Source organism: Tenrec ecaudatus, chromosome 16 (genome assembly GCF_050624435.1).
Source record: "Tenrec ecaudatus isolate mTenEca1 chromosome 16, mTenEca1.hap1, whole genome shotgun sequence".
In the NCBI taxonomy this organism is placed as follows: domain Eukaryota; kingdom Metazoa; phylum Chordata; class Mammalia; order Afrosoricida; family Tenrecidae; genus Tenrec; species Tenrec ecaudatus.
The window spans coordinates 88258213-88280748 of record NC_134545.1 but is presented as its reverse complement, the minus strand read 5'-3'; the positions used below and the strand labels follow the sequence as shown (position 1 = coordinate 88280748).

Below are 22536 nucleotides of genomic sequence, written 5' to 3'. Positions count from 1 at the left end.
CCATGGGGGTGGCGCTAAGGGGCCTGGATGGATGGATGGATGGATGGCTGTCCAGACAGTGGGTTGTGTAATGGGAAAGAAACCCAGATCCAAAGGAAACTATGTCTTTGGTGATGGATCATAAGCACACCTGCCCTTTGGCTGCATTTGAGAACCCGAACCCAAAGCAAACGGGACGCCATAGAGTGGGTTCTACTGCATAGGGCCCCTACAGCATGATACTGCCCCATAGAGTTTCCAAAACCGGAATCGCTGGAGTGGCAGTCTGCCCCATCTCTCTCCCACGGAGCAGCTTGTGTGTTCAGACCAGCCTTTCAGCACTTAGGTCCTGGACCACCAGGGCTCCTTTTGCCCCACAGAGACTTCCTGTCTTCCAAATCTATTAGGAGACCTGCCTGCATACAAAGCACCTTGGAAAAGAAAGCGCAGAAAGAGAGAGCACTTAATGCCTTGCTCACGAGGCGTGCAGAAGTGAGCGAGGTCCGCAGGGGAGAATCCTCTCCCTGCAAGTGACCCCTGCACTTCAGAGGCCCGGGCAGCCATGAAGTCCCTCCAGACAGCGGATCCAGCCCGGCGGAGTCAGCAGCAGCCTCTGGGGCAGCCTGCTGTTGACATGGAACTTCCTGCGGGATTGTGAAGACACTTGTGGAAAATCCATCTCCTGTTGTCCATCCTGAACTTGGAGTGAATTTCCTGTGCATCCTGCGTGTGCCGCCCTAAGGAGGCTGCCTGGGAGGAAATGGTCCTTGCAGAGTGAAGTGGAGCGTGTGGAGCTGCTGATGGAAAAAGCACAGGCCTGGGACCAGGGACCCCGGAACTTCAAGTGCCCAGACAGCGTCTGCATCAGACCCGCCCCCACCGCTGTCCCAGGGCTGACGGGTGTCTTGGGCGAAGCTGAGTGGGGGTCCTAGGGAGACCAGAAAACCTATAGCCACCATCCAGGGAAGCATTGCCAGCCCGTGGGCAGGCCCCTGCATGCCCGGAGTGGTTCTTGTAGATCGCTCGCTGCCCGGTTCCTCTGTACCCCTGACTCAGGAGGCAGGCCGGTGTCAGGGAATTGCAGGCAACTTCTCTCTCTGCAGGGCCTTCCTCCCCACTGCCCCCCTCCCCAGGCTCTGTCAGCAGATCCGGTGTTTGTTCCCCTGCCAAAGGAAATGGGGGGGGGGTGATCTTGCGCAATGGCTGGAGAAGAAGGGCCCTCTCCCTGCTGTAGGCGGTCCCCCATTTCTCCACCAGGTGCCACCCTGGGAAAATCCTCCCTGGAGGGCCTCGGGCTCTTGGAGATGCTGGCAGGCCCTGCAGCCCCCCTCTTCCCCCCCGCCCCGCGACACACACCCCGGGCAGGGACCTACTGGTGACCTTGTGTAGCAGGAGCGGACAAAACAAAGGAAGGGCTGCCTGGAATGCTGGGTTTTTTAAAAGGTGGACTCGATTATAGGCCTGGGCAGCTCCCATGTGCCGACTTCAAGCCAGCTTTCCTCCTGCCTCCTGTGTCCATTCCGTGCTGGGTCTTCTCTTACTGTAATTACTCCCCCACCTCCCCAAATCACCCTCCCACCCTGTAATCAGCCTGCCGGCTCACAAGTTTACCCTGCAGAGACTGTGCTACGGGGCCTTCCCGTGTGCCGGGTCCAGCTGCGGGTACTGCCGTCGCAGCTCAGACAGACAGACAAACTGAGACGTCCTTTTCAGGAAGCGCCCTCTCCAGTGGGGGGTGGGGTGTCAGACCAATAAATGAGGAACGTCCGGGAGTGCTAAGAGCTGCTGTTATTCTCAGGTGCTGCCCCATTTGACTCACAGCAGCGCTACGGACGGACGGACAACAGAACAAACCCCTGCCCTGTCCTGCGCCTTCTTGCCACCATCCGTGTGTTGGAGCCCATTGCTCAGCCTCTGTGTGGGTCCACCTCGCTGGAGGTGCCCCTCTAATGGACTGAGCGTGGTTTCCTTCTCCAGGGACGGCTCTCTCCTGGCGACATGTCCACAATATGGATGCAAGATGAGGTCCTGCATCCGCTCATCTAAGGAGCCCTGTGACTGTGGTACCCTCCTATTCTGTTCAAACGACTGCCTCTTGGCCTGTGCACAGGTTCCACTTATCCACCATGGCGTGCTCAGGAGTTTCCATCATTTGAAATGATGTCCATTATTTTTTATAACCCACCGAGTAGGATGCCTTTGCATCATCCATGGAGCCTCAGTACACACCTCTCTCGTACGCTCTGCTTTTAGCCAAGATCCATCTAATAGTAGCAACAATACTCCATTCCACACCCTCTTCTGAATTTGGCTTGAATCTCAGGCTGTTCTCTGTCAATGAGAACACTCTTGAATTCTCTTCAGCAAACCGTACTTCCTGTGATATCAATGATGTGTCCGATAGTTTCCATATTCTATTGGGTCACTTTTATTGAGAATGGGCACAGATAGGGATCTTTTCCAGTTGGTTGGCCAGACTTCCAAATTTCTTGGCCCAGATGAGCAAGCACCTGTCGTGATGCATTCATTTGTTGAAACATGTAGGTTTTTATTCTATCAATTTCCCGGACCCTGGCTTTTCGCCACTGCCTTACTGCAGTCTGGATCTCCTCCACTGCCATCAGGTCTTGACCCCTTGCTACCTTCTTGAAGTGATTGAACATCATCCAGTTATTGTTGGCACCGTGCCTGTACCCCCTCTACCTTCTTTTGATGCTTCCCGAATCATTTGCTATTTTGCTCATAGGATCCTTCAATCTTGCAACTCAAAGCTTGGATTTTTTTTCTTTTTAATCTTCTCGGCTCGAGAAGTACGGAGTGTGCTCTCCTTTTTGGTTTTCTACCTCCAGGCGTCTGCATGTTTCATTATAATACTTGACTTTTGTCTTCTGCGGCCGCCTTTTAGAATCTCTGCCCAGCTCTTGTACTCCATTGCTTCTTCCTTTTGCGGTAGGTACTCTGTGTTCAAGAGCAACGTTCAGAGCCTCTCCTGACATCCGTTTTGGTCTTTTGTCCTTTTTCTTATCTTTTTGTGACCTTTTATTTTCATCCTGCATGATGTCCTGGATGGAATCTCACAGCTCCTCTGGTCTGGTCATCAGTGTTCAGGGCACCCAGTCTGTTCTTGACGTGGTCTCCCAGTTCGGGTGGGATATACTCAACATCAGCTTTGGGCTCTCTTGTACTTGATTTCTTGTTTTCATCTTCAGCTAGAGCTAGCATAGGGGCAGTTAGTGATCCCTCCCACTGTTGGCTCCTGATCTGGTTCTGACTGAGGAAACTGAGTTTCTCCGTCTTCTCTTTCCCCAGATGTAGCCAATTGGATGCCTGTGTATCCCCGCTGGCCAGAACCTTGGGTATAATTGTGTTATTCAAAAAGGATATTTGCCGTGGTTGATCTTGCAAAATGCTATCAGGTGGTCTCCAGCAGCATTTCCATCGCAAGGCTACATTTGTCAACTGCTGATCCTTCGTCTTTATTTCCAATGTTGGAAGTCTAATCACTCATAACTGTCATGCTTGATTGATGTCAGATCACAGACTAGGGTAAGGGATCTTCAAGTTTCTCATCCTTGGCACTAGTGGTTGGTGTGATCATTTCAGCTGCTCTTTTTGTCACTGTCTGTGGAAATGCCCTTTCTGGTGGTGAATGCCTTGCCACTGCTCGTCAGCTTCTTCTTTCCAGCACGGTGGATCATCATAGGGCTGTCTGGTTTTAAATGGCCAAGACCACGCCATTATCTGATGCCCTGGGCTGACTAATGCCTGGGCTGTTGATCTTTATGTGCGCCCTTTCATTTGACGACTTCCGCCTTCCCTAGACGTATATGTTCCATTTCTGATTCTTAATGGATGTCTGCAGCCATTTGTTCTCATTTTGAGTCGTGTCCCCTCAGCAACCGAAGGGCCTGGAAACTTTGCTCCGCCCACATCACTAATGTAGCCCTGCCTTTGGGGGCGGGGGGGAGCCCTTCCCCAGTCGTATTTTGAGTGCCTTCCAACATCTTCTGGTACTCGATCAGGCATGTTCCAGTTCTGTTCCTAAGGTTTTCAGTGTCCCCACCCCCCCCACTCCAGAAATAGACAACCACGTTCTTCTGTCTTAGTCTTAGTCTGGAAGTAGGTGACCCTGCTGGTATGTGAAATCGTAGGGGTATAGCTTCCAACATCACAGGAGCACCCAGGCCATCACAGGATAACTAATGGAAGAGGGGTGGAGGTAGATGCTAGAAAGAAAAATACCAAGGTAATTCAACATGGGAGTCTGGAGGTCAGGTGGTCAGGAACAGCAGCATGACAGAGGGTGCCCCTGAGCCGAGCCATGCATGATAAAAAGCGGGCACCTGGAAGATCGGGGTGCCAGACTAGGTATTGGAGAGAGCGGTGACCTGAGTGGGGGTGAGCATGGGTGTTTCAGGAAGAGCAGCCAGCGGGAGGGCCAACTAGCCATCTGGACCAGTGGGTACGCAGCGAGAGGAGAACCGTGGCACAGCCCCCATGGCAGAGCTGCCCATTTGAGAGAGGGCTCCAGGTGTGAACATCAGTCTTTCTTTTTAAAAAATCACTTTATTGGGGGCTCTTACAGATAATAAAATAGTCCGTAAGTCAGTGATATCGAGCAAACTTGTACAGACATTTTCTTTCTACTTGAGCCCTTTGATGCCAGCTCCTCTTTATTCCCTCCTGCTCCCACCCTCCCACCCTTGTGAACCCTTAGTAAATTATATATATATATGTTTATATATACATATCTTATGCCACCTGATGTATCTCTTCACCCACATTTCTGTTATTCACGCCCCTTGAGGGTTGTTATACATTCATCATTGCTGTCAGTTCCCCCCTCACACATCCCCACCAACTCCTTTCCAGCACCCTCATGGAATCATTACTCCCATTACTGTTTCTGAGGGGTTTATCTCTCCTGGATTCAGTGTGTCAAAAGCTCTTATCTGTACCAGTGTACATGCGCCAGCCTAGCAGGATTTGTGAGGTAGACCTGGTGCCATGGTAGTGGGGTGGGGGGGAGGAAGCGTCCAAGAATCAGAGGAATATGGTGTGCTCTGTGGGTGCCGGACTGCACCCTATGCTGCTCTGGCCAAGGCACCCAGCCTGCAGTGTGTCCGTTTCCTCTTCTGTCAAGTGATGTCATCAAGCTTCGGGGTGAGGTTCCAAGTCCTGGATGTGTGAAAAGTGCCGAGTGGTCTACAGAGTAAGGGGCGGGTGCTGCTGGTGGGGCAAGACTGCCCCCTCCTACCTGCCCACTGCAGGCCACACACGCGGGGTTGTCTTTGCCGCACTGTCCTTGGCCTGCCTCCCTCTCAACGCTGACTCAGCCCTTCCCTCCGGGCTTCCACCGTGGCTGTTCCCGTCTCCTTCCTTGCCAGCTGGGAGCTCATTCCAGCAGAGATGGTCATCCAGATGGCAGACCTAGTCAGAGAGGTAGGGACAGGGATGACACCTCACGTCCCCCAGCCTCTCTGATTCTCAGCTCCCCGAGCTGCCGAACCTTGCCGAGAATCACCGGCCTTGCAGGAGGAAGGCTCCGTACACCACAGCCCCGTTGGCTTTGGGAAGGGCACGTAGATGAATGGGCCCTGAGCCTTCCCCCAGGAAGACTGGGAACAGAGCCAAGTCACCTTGCGATGCCTTAGGTGTCTCCCTTCTCGAGAGGAAAATATAGAAAGAATCAACATGCTGAGAACCCCAAACCCTCAGCCCTGAGTGGATGTCTCTGGAGTATCTTCTGCAACACACCCCTGAGCAGAAGTGAGGGCTCTTTCATGGGCCCACTCAGCCTGTGTCATTGAACATGCAAAAAAAGAAGTGGGACACCCCAACCCTGGACTCTGGTCTAACTCTTGCTAGAACTCACTTTGTCACAAAGTGAAAGCAGGTAAGCCAAGTGGTCAAATCCATTCTCCATGCTTAGAGGAGACAGGTACACGCTGTTCCCTGGGAGTGGTGGTGCCTGCAAGTTCATCCTTAAGTGTAGGTGAAAGACAGGACCACTGCCTGAACCAGGGTGTTATAGAGATGAGAGAGCAAGAGGCAGCTGAGGTGGAGGAGGAAACGGGTGCTGGACCCCGTGGGGGTGCTCCCAGAAGCCCATAAGGGGTTGCCCATGGAAGCTTGCAGTGTGCCAGCCACAGGGAGTTCAAGGCCGAGAGTGAAGGGAGGAAGGAAGCTGGACAATTCTACAGACCAAGCCACGTAACCTCTCCCGCTGGTGGAGCAAAGGCCTGCGGACTCTAGTCTCTGTGCAGTCAGTGTCCGAGCAGGCTGGCCGGGCTTTGCTCCTGCACAGAGCACTCAGGCTGAGGCATTGAGATAGGCTGGAGGATCACCGGGACGAGTGTAGAATACAGGCTGGGAGGTGTGGAGGCGAGAGAGAAAGAGCTTCGCCCAGGCCAGCCGGTGGGGTGGAAGGAAGTGGAAAAGAGGCCTTGCTGGTGGCTTGGAGGTAAGGGTGAGGGAGTGGTCAAGAAGATAGCATCCATGGTTCTGTTTGGGCAACCTCATCCAAGAAGACAGGACCAGCGATGCCACTGTCACCCCACCCCAGCCCAGCCCGCCCCACACCCTGTGGATATCTTTCCCCATCCTGGAGGGAGCTGAAGCCTGTGGTACCTATGAAAGATGCTTTGTGGTGGTGGCCCTCCCTCTACCAGCCTCCTCTTTCATAGCCTCTGGGCACCGGGCACTCTGGTTTCTGTGCCTAGGTTTCTGGGGTGGGTTGGAAGGGTGGCTAGGGAGACAGGGGTGGGAGTGATACATGGAGAACATTGAGGTATATTGAGAGGGAGTCTGACCCTCAACACATCTTAAGGGGTGAAGGGGCAGATGCCAAGTCCCCACAGTGTCCCTGGCATGGTCCTTCCCTACTCCTCAGTCACCTTCACCTGGACCCAAGCCCAGACCCAGAGCCCCAGGCCAGAGTTCTTCCCTGGCAGGTATGGCGTTGGCTCTCCCAGACACCCCTGGCCAGAGTGAACTGGCGTGCCATTCATCCAGAGATGCCTGGCATCCAGCGATGGCTGTCCCTGGTGCCCAGAAATCCCTGTGGTTCCAAGCCCTGGTGGCCAGTGAGAAAGCTGCAGAGTGCCTGGTGCTGGCCTCCAGACCACAGTCTGCCTGAAGGGGCTGGCACTGCTTGAAGTTGGAGTCTGTTCCCCTGAATACACTTTCAGAAGGAAGGGAGGGCGGGATTGGCAAGGCTAGCCCATGCCCACCCTTCAGGGAGCAGGGCATGGGAGACACCCCACAGACTTCAGCTGCCAGGGCGGGGACGTCTCTCTCTCTCTCTCCAGAGCAGAGCGTGGGACACTAGATGACACCTCAGAGTGGACGGGATGGCAGGTCTCCGGGAGGACCTCCAGTGCAGAGGACACCCCAGAGCTCAGTCCCGCAGGCTCCGGAGGGCATGGTTCTGGGAGAGAACACACTGGTGGCAGCAGCTCTACCCGGCACCAGTTGTCAGACTTGAGACTGTGTTTTCTCAATGGTGGTGTCTGGTAAGCCTTGTCCGGAAGCTCTGGGGGCCTCAGAGTCAGACAAATGTGAGGTGAGACAAAGCCACCCGACCCTGGAATCGCTGCAGGGGGCTTGCCCTCAGCATCTCGGCGCCTCCATCAGATCCTGGAAATGCCTCTCAGGTTACGAAGTGAATCACAGGGAGCCGCAAATGGGAGAGCAAGCACACTGGCCGCCCTTCAACTTGATGTTGAGCAAGCGGGTGGCTGTGAGCACTGGGCTCAAAGGAGCAGCGGTGGTGTCGTGGGTTATGAGTCGGGCTGCTAATCACAAGGTCAGCAGTTCGAACCCACCAGCCGCTCCACAGGAGACTGTTGAGGCTTTCTATACTCCCGGTAAAGATTTACAGCCTCAGAAACCCATGGGGACAGTTCTACCCTGCCTGCCAGGGTCACTCTGAGTCTGACTGGGCTAGATGCCTGTGCCCAGGGAGGTAGGTTCATTCGAGGTCCAGCTCCAAGTGATGAACATCTCTCTGGGAGGTGTTGGCACACAGGCCTCTGACTCCTTCCCAGGTCTGGCAGTCAGGTGCGATTCCAGGACGGCTGTTCCCAGTGTGGCTCACAGCTCAGCAGCAGGGGTGCAGGAGACAGTGTGGCCACAGAGCAGAGGTCAGGCGTGCCTCCACCCTCCACCATCTTCCTTTGCCTGTGCAGACACCAGCGTCTACGCTGGGTGTGATCATTCACTGCCATGGCACACAGAACTCACGGAGAAAACTCACCATCATGGGCGCTTTGGAGGGGAGCTCCAAGTCGCCACAAATCAGGATCAGGAAACAGCAAGGATACAGTGTTTGATCCTCAGCAACCCTTCTCCTCAGCCAGCAGCCAAGTCTCTCTCCAGTTCCTCCGCCACTCAGTCACGGGGCCTCCTAGACTCTGCTTCCGTGGCCCAGGAAGCCCACCGCTACTCTGCCCGGCAGGCCCATCGTCTTGGCGCTGTGCCTCTGTTCTCTTCCATGGTCTCCTTGCCAGGCTTCTCTGGCGCCTCGGGTCTCAGCCTCCACGGCTGCAGACAGAGATCTGGAATGTGCTCCACTTCCAGTGGTCTTAGGATTTCTCCCCCACTGCACCCCTCAACCTTACAGCCAGAAGCGTGGCGATGAAAACTGACCAGCCCTGCAGAGTCCCACCCGGTCCAGGATAGAAGTGCCATGCTAAGAAATTTCACTCCACCATGATGGGTGTCAGCTAGGAGCTTGCTAAACATGCACAGTTGGCCCTACCCCAGGCCCCAAAGGCCCCAACTGCACTCAAGCATGGTCCCTGGTGGTTTGTATGCATGGCTGGCTAAGCTTGGGGAGCATGGGAGCCCTTGAAAGGCTCTGTGGAGCTTTCTCAGGGGGTGCTGGTGTGCAGCCCATTCACCTAACACAACCCCTGCATCAGCGTCTGAGCCAAAGCCAAGGGCTGCACGCAGGTAACCTGGAAGGGGTAGCTCTTTGGTCTCACAGCCGTCCACAAGCCTGAGCTGCCTGCCGGCTCCTGGCACTTTATGGGGTGGGCACTCAGGTCACCACACATATGACTTGGAAGTTCTACCTGAGATCTGCCCCCAGTCCCATGTCTCCAGCTGACAGAAGGACGCTCTGTTCCCAGCCACGTGCACTCATCCAGATGCAAGTCAGAAGGTTCTGTCCCTGGGGTGAAGTTCAGGGCCAAGGAGATCACTAAGGGTTGAGAGGAGGGCGAGGCCGGCCCCTTGAACCATCTGTAGTGCCCAGGAGAGCTCAACACAAGCATGTCTGAAGCTCATTGTGCTCAGCTACGTGCTTCTGTCAGAAGTGGGGAAAGCATTGGTTTCTTTAAAGGAGTCTCTGCTGAAAAAGGTGAAGGTGGAAAAATACACAGAGATTTTCGTAGAGCATCTTTTGCACTTCTGCATGAAATAGTCACGGGACTAAGGTGCTAAGAGGTGGTGGTTTGACGAGTGAGTGACCGGTCATTTGTGCCCGCAACTCTTCTTTGGTTGGCATCCTTTTTTACTCTCAGCCTGTTGCTTCTCCTCTGAAAGACAAATTTATAAATTTAATAGTTGGTCCTCACTGGAGGTGGTTTAAGTAAGGCAAGCGGGGCTGGCAAGGAGCCCTGCCTGGTGGCACTGTCAGCTAAGTATTGGGTTCCCAACTCTAAGTTCAGCAGTTCGAACCCACCACTCCTCAGGAGGGAGATGCGGCTTTCTGTTCCCATCAAGATTCACAGCCTGGGACGCCCTTCTAGGGTGGCTGTGAGTCGGAATGACTCGGTGGCGGTGGGTGTGGGGTGTGGCAGAGCCATATTCTCTTGGAGAACATCTTGTTCTTGAAAGAGAGAGCGTGGAATAGCTGGTTCCAGCCAGAGCAGACTAGCCCAGAGATAGGTTTCAGTTGAATTGGGGGAAAACAGAGAAGCAACTCCTGAGGGGTTATGGGCGAGGGTTGGAATTTTAACAGATCAAACAGTTGGAAATGAAAGAAAATTGCAGTTAAGGTTTATAACTACTGTTTACTGAGCACAGAATTTGGTCAAGTATTATATCAAGTGCTTATGGCATCTCATTTAATTATAATAATCTCATTTTACACATGAAGGTTAGAAACGGTGTGTAACTGGTCCAAGGCCACACAGCTAGTGAGAGGCAGAACTGGGATTCAAACTCGGGTTTCTGCACATCCTGATCACTGTCGTCTGTGCCCTGGATGTTCTCTTCCTGCTTTAGCAAGTACCGTGCCCTTTTCCAGGGACTGGTCTCTCCTGATGACGTGTCCAAAGTACATCAGACAGAATTTCGCCCCCACCTTGCTTCTAAAGAGCATTCTGGCTGTGCTGCTTCCAACACAGATTTGCTCGTTTTTCTGGAGGTCCACTGCACCTTCTTCCTCATCAGAACCATCGTTCAAGTGCATTGATCCTTCCGCGGCCTCCGATACTGATGGCTGCCTTTCCTAAGAGAGCCCTAGTGATGTCATGGTTACCAGTCGGGCTGCGAGCCTCAAGGTCAGCAGTATGAGACCACCAGCAAATCCACAGGGGAAGATCTGGGCTTTCTACTCCGGTTAAGAATTACTGTCTCAGAAATACACGGGGCAAGTTCTGCCCTGCCCTCCGGGGTCACTGTGAGTGGGCATCGACCGATGGCAGGGAGAATTTGAGAGCTGTCACGTGCAGGTGAGGCCATTGAAAATACCTTAGCTTTAGAACATGCTTTGGAATCGAGGATGGCAACGTAGGTACAAATATGCTGGATACGACTGATGTATGGAATGTTACCCGAGCTGTAAGAGCCCCCAGTAAAATGATTTAAAGACAAGATCATAACTGGAGTCGGGCGCACCTGAGTCTCCCCCGTGACGTTGCTCTTTATCACTTTTAAGAGGCTCCTGCCGCAGATTGCAGCGGAGCATGCATGGCCGGCTGCTGCTTCCAGGAACATTCCTGGTGGATCCCAACATGATGAAACTCTTGACAGCTTCATATTTTCCCCATTGATCATCGGTTGGTCCAGTGGTGAGGATTTGGTTCTCATGTACGTTGCGTTACAATCCACACTGAAGTTTGTGGTCCTTGGCCTTCATTAGAAAGCACTTCAAGGCCTCCTTGCTTTCCAACAAGTAAGATTGTATCCTCTGCACATCGCCAGTTGTTAGGAAGCCTTCGATTGACCTTGAGGCTGCATTCGCCCTCTGGTCCAGCTTCTCGGATTATTTGCTTAGTGGACAGACGGAGTCAGGATGGCGAGACGGTACGACCCTGATGCACCCCTTTCCCAGATTGGAACCGTGCAATATTCCCCTTTTCTCTTTGACCCACTGCCTTTGGGTCCATGTACAGGTTCCCATGGGCCCGTGACGTGTCCCGCAATTCCCAATCTTCTCCCTGTTATCCGTAGTTGACTATGATTCAAACCGTTGAATGCCTTTCTTTGCATAGTCAACACAAGGAAACATCTTTCCATCGGCAATGATATCCTCATGCCACACCCTCTTTTGAAAAATGTCATGCTTCTTCCTTTTACAGATTCATTTCTAAAAATGGGTGGCCCAGGAGTTCTGGGCCAACTCGCTCCCCCGGTTGCTTTTGCTGTGCCTGGTGGTCCTTCCCCCAACACTGGGGGTCTCCTGTGCAGAGCGCCAGATTTCCACTTCCTTATTCTGTCCCCCTACAGAGCCTGAGACTCTCCATCTGGAAAGAGCAAGAATGGGGCATGGCATGCTCTGAGTTTTCTCCTAGTCCCAGCATGTTATGATCCCCAAGACCAAAGGAATCAGACCTAATGGACTATCAGAGCAAAAGGGAGCATTTTAAGAGAAGAGGGGGTCTCCTAGGCCCTCCTCAGCTCCCACTGCGTGGACAGAGAGTGCCTGCCTCGGTACAAGGCTAGCTTCGTGCCTGTCCCACCCCCTCCCCGCCCCTCCCCCGCTTCTTTCCCTTGGAAGGTGTAGAAAGCCCCCCTTGTCTTGAAGGTTTCCCCTCAAAGGGCTCCTGCTGTAAGGCTTCACACACAGCCAAGAGATTGACCTTCACCTTTGCCCCTGACTTCTTATCCTTCCCTCTCTAGGTACTGAGTGGAGTTGGGAGGAGGGGCTATCAGCAAGGGTTCGTAGGGATTCCGTGGCATTATAAATAGAAACATGGTCTGTAAATAACACTGCCCCCAAAATATCGGGAGGCATGGCTCTCCAGCTGGCAGCAGACGGTCACAAATCACCACAGGCTGGCCGGTGAGTGTGCCGGATTCAGGATGCCGCAGGCCCTGCCCTTTCTCTCTGGGTCCAGAGATGCCCTCCCTCCATCTCCTCTGGCAAAGCCTCCTCTCTGAGTAGACATCTATGGGTTGTCAGGGACAAGGCTTGGCATCAGACCCGGCTGGCAGCCCCAGCTCTGTGTGACTTGGGGACATTTAGGAGCTAGCTCTGGTCACGGGGGTGGTGAGAACTGGAAATACTGCATGTATTCATGGGCTAGGGCTGTGTATGTAACAACGTTCTGGAGGCTAGACAGCCCAGACTAAGGTGATGGCGGGCCAGTTCCTTCTGGAGGCTCAGAGGGAGACTGTGCCCCAGCCTCTCCCTAGCTCTTGGTCCTCACCATCCTTGGCATTTCTTGGCTTGTAGTGGCTGCACTCCAATTTCTGCCTCGGTGGCCATTCCCATGGCCGGTTTCCCTCTGTGTATCTCTGTCTCAGGATCTCTTCCCCTGTTTATTAGATCATATTGGGTCATCGAAAATGCAGGGGGACGAATGGACTGCAGGGATGTCAGCCTCCGTGGCTGAGACCAGAGCCACTTGTGATGCCTGGCTAGCATTATGACCTACGCTGACCCCCTTAGAAGGTCCTGGATAGGACAGGAGGAAAATGTGGAACGAAACTCAAAATTGGAGGCCAAAGGGGGAAATGTTCGCAATGACCAACACATAACCAACCCCCACCCCACCAGGGGGGCGAACAACAGAAACCATGGAAGGGAGACTGCAGTTGGTGTAAGATATGAAATTAATAATTATTTATAGGGCACAGTGTACCTCTCAGCAGTGAGCTGCCCCTGAGGCAGGGAGGCCCCAGTGCTGGGAGAGGAGGGAAAAAAATGTATAATTTATCAAGGGGTTACATGGGGGAGTAGCTGATCTCAAGGGCTCAATAGAAATAAAATATTTAGAAAATCATGATGGCAAAATACGAACAAATATGTTTGATACAGTTGATGTATGAATAAGAGCTGTAAGAGCCCCCAATAAAATGATCTTTAAGTATCAAATTAATAAAATAAAAATAACAATACACACAAATCCTCAAAATCACTCTTTTTTTAAAAGACCAGGCATACTGGTCAGAGAGAGACTGATGGAACCCCAGAGATGTTGTCCCTTCGCCATCTGTCAGGTCTGGAGCTGGCTCGCCCCTCTGTGCGTCATTTTCAGCCAAGCAATAGACAGATCTGTAAGGAGAAAGAGGAGGCTTGGTGGTGCCAATAGCAAGGTCATCAGTTTGAAACCACCAGCCACTCTGAGGGAGAAAGAAGAGACTTCAAGAGTTCCTTCTCAGAAACCCCCAGGGGCAGTTCTACCAGGTCCTTTGAGTCAGAATGGACTCCATGGCTGTGAATTAATAAGAACAATACCACGATGGAGGTCTGTACCCAGAATATGCGAACTCTTTGAGATTACATGGAAGCATTCACTCAAGGACAGAGGTCACAAGAAAGGAACTAAACAAACAAACCCAACTCAGTGCCAGGGTAGAACTGCCCCCTGCGGGTCTCTAAGACTAGCTCTTCACAGAAGTAGAAAGCCAAGTGAGAAAGGAGGAAGTGGGCTCCAAGATGTTACCTCGTGGGGACTGCAAGGAGTGATGTGAAACAAAGTGGGGGGGCAGGGGATTGTTGGATGGGAAATGGACTCTCTCTGTAAACTTCACCCAACTCGAAAGAGAATGTTTGTTCTGAAAACCATACCAAGCAGGGCTTCAGGCCGGGTCTGTAGGTGCGTGTGCCCCCAGGTCAGACTCCTGGTCTTCAACCTTCAAGGAACTCGGGTGTACTGAAACACACAACTTCAGGGGCTCCACCTTGCTCAAGGTGGCCAGGTGCTCACACCCCTGCTCTCTTTCCAGTCTCTTCTCGTGCCGCCCAGTTACCTCCCAACGCACACAGACACACACCTACCTCGCCAGCTTCCCTGGAACCTTTGCTCTGCCTGGAACATTCTTCCTACTTCCTTTTACCTGGCTCACACCTACCCCTTGCCTCCCTCCTGTGTGTCTCCCCTGCTTCCTGTCTGAGCTGTTGGAACCTCTCCCAGGGAGCACAATGGGCTGTGCACGCAATAGGAAGGGGAGGGACTAGGTCGGTGTACACATGTGACAAGATGGCAGCCTAACCTTGGTCGTCCTTGAGTTGACTTGACCTTATCTCTCGACTCTCCTTCAGGGAAACAATCCACTATCCTTATCAGCAGGGAGTGGGCCCCACCTATGGTGGGATAGACAATCTGATTGCCCCAGATCAGTGGTTCTCAACCTTCCTAAGGTGGAGACCCTTTCATTACAGTTGCTCCTGCTGTGGTGACCCCCAACCATAAAATTATTTTCGTTGCTACTTCATAGCTCGTTTAGCTACTGCTATGAATCGTATTGTAAATAGCTGATATGCAGCCTGTATTTTCATTGTTACAAATTGAACATAATGAAAGCATAGTGATTCATCAGAAAAAATATGTAATTATCTGTTGTGAAATGTTTATTTCTAATGACAAATCAATGAAATTGTGTCCTGAAGGCTGGTGTAGCATGGGTCACTGTCTTCCCTCTGTAGCCCGTTCTGGAAGCTCTGCTGAGACCTGTCCACTGTGGGTGACCCTGCTGCTTTTTGACACACCAGTGGCTTAGCATTCAGCACCACAGCAACATACAAGCCAACCCAGTACGACGGACTGACAGACAAATGGTGGAGGGCCCGAAGGGTCAATGAAAAATGAGTGAAGCATGTTGGTCATGCTCCTGGGAGTGGGCGGCTATGTGATCTACGCCTAGGAAGTCGGCCCTAGGAACACAGCACCCGGGCACTTTGATACTGCCCGAAGAAAGAAACCCTCCTAGCACACCGGACCTCACCCTGCTGCTCCAGCACCCCTCGGCCGGGCGACGTTCTTATTTCAGTTCTCACGTCATCTGTAATGAGAGTGATAGTAGTTCTTAGATAGCAGGCGGCCGTGGAGATGTAATAAGCTCACAAATACAGAACACAGTGCTTGCCACACTCCAAGTGCTCAATCGATGTTGTGAATCCTCCTTGTAAAAAGAAGGTGGAACTACAGAAAACGGTAGTAGAAAGTTGCTGAAGACAGTTGTGCGGAATCCGTCTGCCAACAGAATCCAGTGCCAAGAAAAATAGGCTCTGGGGAACAGTGTCCCCCCCAAGAGCGCCAGCCCAACTTCCCGCAGGCTCCTTGGCCAGGTCTGTGGTTATGGGCCGTTGTCCTGCCGCTGCTGGCCGGGGACGCTGCCTCCTGGGAGGTTTCTGTTACTTCAGCACAGTGTCCGCATCCTCCCTCTGAGCAGCGAGCCTGCCCTCAGCCAGTGGGCCTTTCTCCTGAGTCTCCTCTGAGTGCTGGCCAGCTTGTCCCCCAGCCTGTGGGCTGTGCTGCAGGGAGAGGCTGCCAGGCAGCTCTGCCCAGCATCCCACCATCCTCTTCCTGAGGGCAGCCTCGCCTGGAGCTGCGGAGCTGGGGCTGCAGGGCCTGAATGAGGCCCTTTATTCCTGGGCTCCCACAGGGAGGGTGCAGAGCCACCACACCCACACCCATCCCCACATGGGGTGGGAATGGCTTTGCTCTGTGCAAGCCTCCAAGTGAATCACACACTCTGGCCCCACTCTGTCTAGGCCCGGAGGGCGGGAGACCACCCCTGACCATCGGACGCCATGTATGCTAGGGCCCTCGGGTTGGGGTGGGGGTGGACAGTGTGGTGTGTGAGAGAGAGAAAAAGAGAGAAACTGTCTAGAGGGAGAGTCTGTAAATACACACTCACACTTTCTTGCTCATTCAGCAGATGGCCGTCAAGTGCTCTTGTGCCTGTCCTGGGCCAGGTACAGAGGACCTAACAGTACACACACAGTAGTGATGCCAGGGGGGCAAGGGGAAGGTGCGGGGAGAGAGGGGGAACCAATCACAATGATCGACAGATAACCCCCCGCTCCTGGGGGTCGAACCACAGAAAAGTGGGTGAAGGAAGATAGCAGTTGGTGTAAGACATGAAAAATCTTTTTACAAATAATCAAGGGTTCATGAGGGTGGGAGAGTGGGGGAGGGAGGGGAAAAATGAGGAGCCGATGTCAGGGACTCAAGTTGGAAGAAAATGTTTTGAAAACGATAATGGCAACATAGGTACAAATGTGTGTGACACGATGGATGGATGGATGGATGGATGGATGGATGGATGGATGAATGGAGATGAGAGCTGCAAGAGCCCCCAATAAAATGATTTTAAAATAAATAACTCTCTCTCTCTCTTTGGTTCCACTGCCCTCCCTCACTGCCACTGAGTCAATACTGACTCAAGGAGTTTAAGATCTGTGTAGCCAAGCCTGCAAAAAGGCGATAGGTAGGGGAGCACACCTGGGAAGCTCTGGGGAGGAGAGTAGGGAAGATCTCCTTTAGCGTCAGTGGCCTGCCAACGTCTTCACGCTGACGTGACCTTTTCACGGAGGCTAAAGATTGCAAGGTTTTAGCTGGGCAAGAGCCCATGGAGACTGGGCCTCGGGGCAGCAGGAGCGGGAGTGGGAGTGTACTCCTGCCGCAGACTTACCCACAGTGTCCTGGGAAGACATTCCAAGGTTTCAGCTAGGGCTCATCAGATGTAAGAATCTTAGTCTGGCTCCTGGTTAGAAAATGGATTCAGGAAGAAGGGATGGATCGGAAATCGAGACTGACAAAAAGGTCACCAACCAAATCCATGACTGTGACTTCATCTTCTCTGTAAGAACAGACATCTTCTACTGAACCTCCTTATGCACCCAACTAGGAGCCCTGGTGCCACAGTGGGTTACAGGCTGGGCTGTTAACTGCCAGGTCAGCAGTTCGAAACCATCTGGCGCTCCACAGGAGAAAGATGAGGCTTTCTGCTTCCTTAGAGATTTATAGCCCGCAGGGGCAGTTCTACTCCATCCTAGAAGGTTGCTATGAGTCAGAATTGACTCAACGGCACTGAGTTTTTTGTGTGTGGGGCGTTGTGTCTAATCCATCTCCCAGCCGCTCACCCATTTGGCATGTGAAAAGACAGATATTCAGAAAGATGAGCATACCGAGGACGCAGTGCTTTGTTTTGTTTACTTTCTACTGTCCTTTGGGTGAAAGTTTACAGAGCACATGAGTTTCCTATTCAAGAGTTTCCACTCACCTTGATCTGGGACGTTGGCCACAACCCCTCCATATAGCCGCGCTCCTTCCACCTCTTCCCCAGCTTCCCACTTGCACTGCCTCTCTCTCTTGCCCCCTTCCTGCCCTCGGAGCCTTGTGCTGGGGCAGATGCTGCCCTTTGGCTGTTTATCTGAAGAGCTCCTCCTTCATCAGTGTTGTTGTCCACACTAGAGACCTGTCTGCTGACTGCAAGGCGATCCCCAAGGGCAGCTTCAGGTCCAGATGTGAAGGGCATCTAACGGCTATCACCTTGGAAGTTCTTCCCCTCTCTTATCAGACCAGTAAATCTGATCTTTTTTTTTCTTTCAGGATTTTGTATTTTGTTCTATGTTTGTTTTGTTTTCTCCCTCTCTACCTTCTATTGTGAGCCTTATCAGAGTTGCCAGGCACCTAGTTGGGCACCATCTAGTTCTTTTCGTCTCAGAGTGATGGAGCAGGTGGTTCGTGTGTCCACTGGTTCTTTGACCGAATTGTTTCTACGAATCTTTGATTCTTCACGCTACCACTGCCCCACCCGTGCACACACACTCCTCATTGCTCTGGGTGACAAGAGACCCATCACTGCATTTTAGATGGCCTCTCATAGGCTGTAAGACTCCAGTCACCACTCACCAAAGTAGGAAGTAGAACACTGTCTTTGAGGGCTGTGTTATGCTAGTGAACCCAGCTGTCCCCTAAGGCTGTGGTTCCAGGAACCCATTCCTTCAAGGTGGTGGGTTATGACGCAGAGGTCTTCAAACTTTGCCCCTGTATGCTCTGCACTATCCTGGGATATTTTTTCAGGACATACAGATACATCTATGAAAATATCCTCCATCAAGCTCATGGGCATCCCCCCATTCACCATCCCACATCTGCTCAGCTGGCGTGGCTAGTGATGCACCTAGTCATGGCGGGACCGTGTGTGTGCTAATGCTTTCCCTTGTTGTCTTGTACCCTTGTGCACCTCCCAGTGTCTTGCGTGGCCATTGGTCATGTGGAGCTGCCCTCCTCCAAATCGCTGACTCCATTGCTCCTGCCCAGGTTACTGCTTGCTACTCTCCAGCCAGTGATTCCCCCTGCCTCCTGCTGCTCCTTCCCTGGTAACTATCAGAGAGTGTGCCTGTCCGTTAGGACACGGTGGCTTGAACAGCCTGCCTCTGTCACCTTCACACTCTGATCCCACTGCCTTGAACTCAAGGGACCTAAATGTTGACTTTTTTTTTTTTTTAAAGAGGTATTGAAAAGCACAGTGGGATGGTGAAACCAGGCTCAGTGTGACAGAGTGGTTCACAGGCTCTGGGACTTCACCTGTCTGGCCATTAGCTCACACCTTATGCAGGTTTACCAAGCATCTTCCAGATTGTATTCAGTGCTGTCACAGCTCTGTTTCCAACGAGAGCACATCCTTTGTCTTAGGGAGCCACAGTGGCATTCGGATGGCATCTGCCCTCAGTGTGCTCACTTTAAGTGTTGTTATTTTTTATCCTTTTTTAAAATTAAAAAAATCATTTTATTGGGGGCTCGTACAATTCATCACAATCCATATATCCATCCATTGTGTCAAGCACATTTGTATATTTGTTACCACCATCATTCTCAAAGCATTTGCTTTCTACTTGAGCCCTTGGTATCAGCTCCTCATTTCCCCCCCTCCCTCCCCACTCCTCTCCCTCAGGAACTCTTGATAATTAATAAATTATTATTATTTTGTCATGTCTTACACTGTCTGACGTCTCCCTTCACCCACTTTTCTGTTGTCCATCCCCCAGGGAGGGGGTTATATGTAGATCCTTGTGATCGGTTCCCCCTTTCTACCCCACCTTCCTTCTACCGTCCTGGTATTTCCACTCTTACCACTGGTCCTAAGGGGTTCATCTGCCCTGGATTCCCTGTGTTTCCATCTCTTATCTGTACCAGTGTACATGCTCTGGTCTAGCCGGATTTGTAAGGTAGAATTGGGATCATGATGGAGGGGAGGAGAGGGGAAAGCATTAAAGAACTAGAGGAAAGTTGTATGTTTCATCTTTGATACGCTGCACCCTGACTGGCTCATCTCTTCCCTGCCACCTTCTGTAAAGGGATGTCCAGTTGCTTACAGATGGGCTTTGGTTCCCCATTCTGCAGCCCCCCTCATTCACAATGATATGATTTTTTTGTTCTTTGATGCCTGATACCTAATCCTTCAAGACCTCATGATCACACAGACTGGTGTGCTTCTTCCATATGGACTTTTTTGCTTCTCAGCTAGATGGCCGCTTGTTTATCTTCAAGCCTTTAAGACCCCAGGCACTATATCTTTTGATAGCAGGGCACCATCAACTTTCTTCACTACATTTGCTTATGCAACCGTTTTTCTTCAGTGATCGTGTCTGGAAGGTGAGCATCATGGAATGCCAGTTTAATAGAACAAAGTGTTCTTGAGTGGAGGCCCAATGTCCATCTGCTACCTCAATACTAAGCCTATAAATGTATGCACATAGATCTAGTCCCCCATCATCTTATATGTTTACATATGTACATGCCTGTATTTAGGCCTCTATAAATGCCCTTTACCTCCTAGTTCTTTCCTGTATTTCCTTTTAATTTCCTCTTGACCCACTATCATGCTCAGCCATCATTGGGTCTCAGTAATTCCTCTCGGTGACATTGCCCTTGATCAAGCCCTATTTTGGATCCTTGAGTTCTCGCCTATCTCTAGGGCTGCTCTGCTCTGTCTGCCTCCACAGAGCTGGGCTGGCCCTACCCCTCAACCCTGCCATTCCACAGCACCATTTGGGTATCAGATATCATTGGTTGATATCTACTGCAAATTTCTAGAAGCTGCTACCTGGCTCCTGCTACATAAGGCCTGCACCCCAGTGAGCCATGGCAAGCTCTTATAACTGATGAACTATCTCCAGCTAAAGATCAACTCTGAGCAAGAGAGAACACGTCTGCAATGCCTGGGGTTTTGTTTCTGTTTAGAGCAGTGGTTCTCAACCTTGTTCATGCTGTGGCCCTTGCATACAGTTCCTCATGTTGTGGTGACCCCCCCAGCCATATAATTATTTTCGTTGTTACTTCGTAACTGTCATTTTGCTACTCTTATGCATCAGGTGACCCTGTGAAAGGGTTGTTCGACCCCCAAAGGGGTCACAACCCACAGGTTGATAATCACTGGGTTAAACAGTTCTTCCAAAAGCAAATCCTTTGGATAGGTTGTTAGCCCTCGTTTACAAACAATGAAAACATCAAATCTGTGTTTATCTTTCACTGAAAGAAAACAGTGTCTCATTCTAGAGGCCAATCACCAAACGCGTATGGGGAGCCTTGCTTCTGGACTTCATAATCTTTTCATTTCCATTTTGCTGCAAACTTTTTGAAGCCCCCTCATATTATTTAATGATCCGGGGCTGGCGGGGCGGGGGGGCATGGGGGGGTGCGGGGAATGTCACTGAAATCAGTTCACATGTGAGCATCCCTTCTCTCTGGAGAGAGGACATTCCCTCATCAGTCCAGAGTTCTCACATGGATGACAGGCACCCTCACAAGTCCGGCGAGGGCTTCTTGGGGGAAAACTGAGTTCTGTTTCTTCAACTGGGTCCTTGGTGTGGGTATGTTCAGTGTGTGGAAATTCATGGAGTTGCACGCACACATGTACACTTTTCTGCAAGCATTTTGTGTGTCAAGAAAAAGTTAAAAGAGAGAAAGGAAGCAAGGCTAGGGAGCGAAGGAGGGAAGAAAGGTGAGGGAGGGGACAGGTAGGAAGGCAGGTAGGCAGGCCGGAGTGGGGCGGGGCAAGGGAGGGAAGGGTAATAAGAAGGAGGGACAGGGTGGGAAGGGAGGAAGGCAGGCAAGAGAGGGAAGCAAGGAAGGTATTGAGGAAGGGAGGGAAGGCGGGGCCCCACAGCTTGATGCTGTTCCACAAGCCTTCGATGTCATGTGATTCAGCAAAATGTATTTGTGTATACAATGTGTGGGAGAGAGATGACGCTTTCTACTCTCCTAAAGAATCACAGTCTCGAGCAGCCGCTTCCAGCCTGGCGAGCGGTGCAGCCAGCCAGCGGGAGCAGAGCTGGGAGGCTGGAATGGGAAGCAGGAGCCGAGGCTGTGGGCTCATCGTGGTACTGGAAGTCTGGAGACCGTCAAGGCAGGCAGGCAGGCAGGACGTATGAACGACTCAACTGTGACAAGCACAAGGCTATGCTCCTGAAGAACGGTCGGGACCCTGGAGAAGTGAGGCTGGACATAGCCCACCAGAGTTTACTGATGCTGATGGACAGCCCCCTGAACCGAGCTGGCTTGCTACAGGTTTACATCCACACCCAGAAGAATGTGCTGATTGAAGTGAATCCCCAGACCTGAATCCCCAGAACCTTCGACTGTTTCTGTGGCCTCATGGTTCAGCTTTTACACAAACTCAGCGTGCGAGCAGCTGACGGTCCCCAGAAGCTGCTGAAGGTAATTAAGAATCCCGTGTCAGATCACTTCCCAGTTGGATGTATAAAAATGGGCACCTCTTTTTCCAGTCCAGTCACTAGCGATGTGCAAGAGTTGGTGCCCAGCAGTGACCTCATTGTCTTTGTTGTGGGGGCCTTTGCCCATGGCCAGGTCGACGTGGACTACCCAGAGAAGATGGTGTCCATCAGCAACTACCCCCTTTCTGCCGCCCTCACCTGTGCAAAACTGACCACAGCCTTTGAACAAGTGTGGGGTATCGTCTGACTGCAGCCCCTTGGCTCCACAACACAGACTGTTGACACCCCTTGATTCTTGCAGAGCTGACTGCTGAGAGATGACCTTCCTTCATTGACCCTGGAGACTGGACGCCAGGGTGGTACATGGGTCGTTAGTTTATCCTATAAACACAATTTTTATGTAAAAAAAAAAAGAGTCACAGTCTCAAACGTGCGCATAAGCAAATATGGTGAAGAAAACTGATGGTACCCGGCTATCAAAAGATAGTGTCCAGGGTCTTAAAGGCTTGAAGACAAGCAAGCAGCCACCTAGCTCAGAAGCAACAAAGACCACAGGGAAGAAGCACACAAGCCTGTGTGATCACGAGGTGTTGAAGGGATCAGGTAACATACACCAAAGAACAAAAACCATCTTTGTGTGATCATCTTCCCTATATAAACACTGAAGACGAATGTGTGCATAAGTAAGTGGT

The 22536-nt window shown here is 51.8% G+C and overlaps 1 protein-coding gene and 1 pseudogene across 2 annotated transcripts in view; both read left to right on the top strand.

Moving 5' to 3' along the window:
- SH3PXD2A (SH3 and PX domains 2A) overlaps nucleotides 1-22536 on the top strand; it is a 244135-nt gene that overhangs the window by 98748 nt on the left and 122851 nt on the right. The gene's annotated exons all lie outside the window — the stretch shown is intronic.
- LOC142429555 (ribosomal RNA small subunit methyltransferase NEP1-like) lies at nucleotides 6850-22091 on the top strand (annotated as a pseudogene).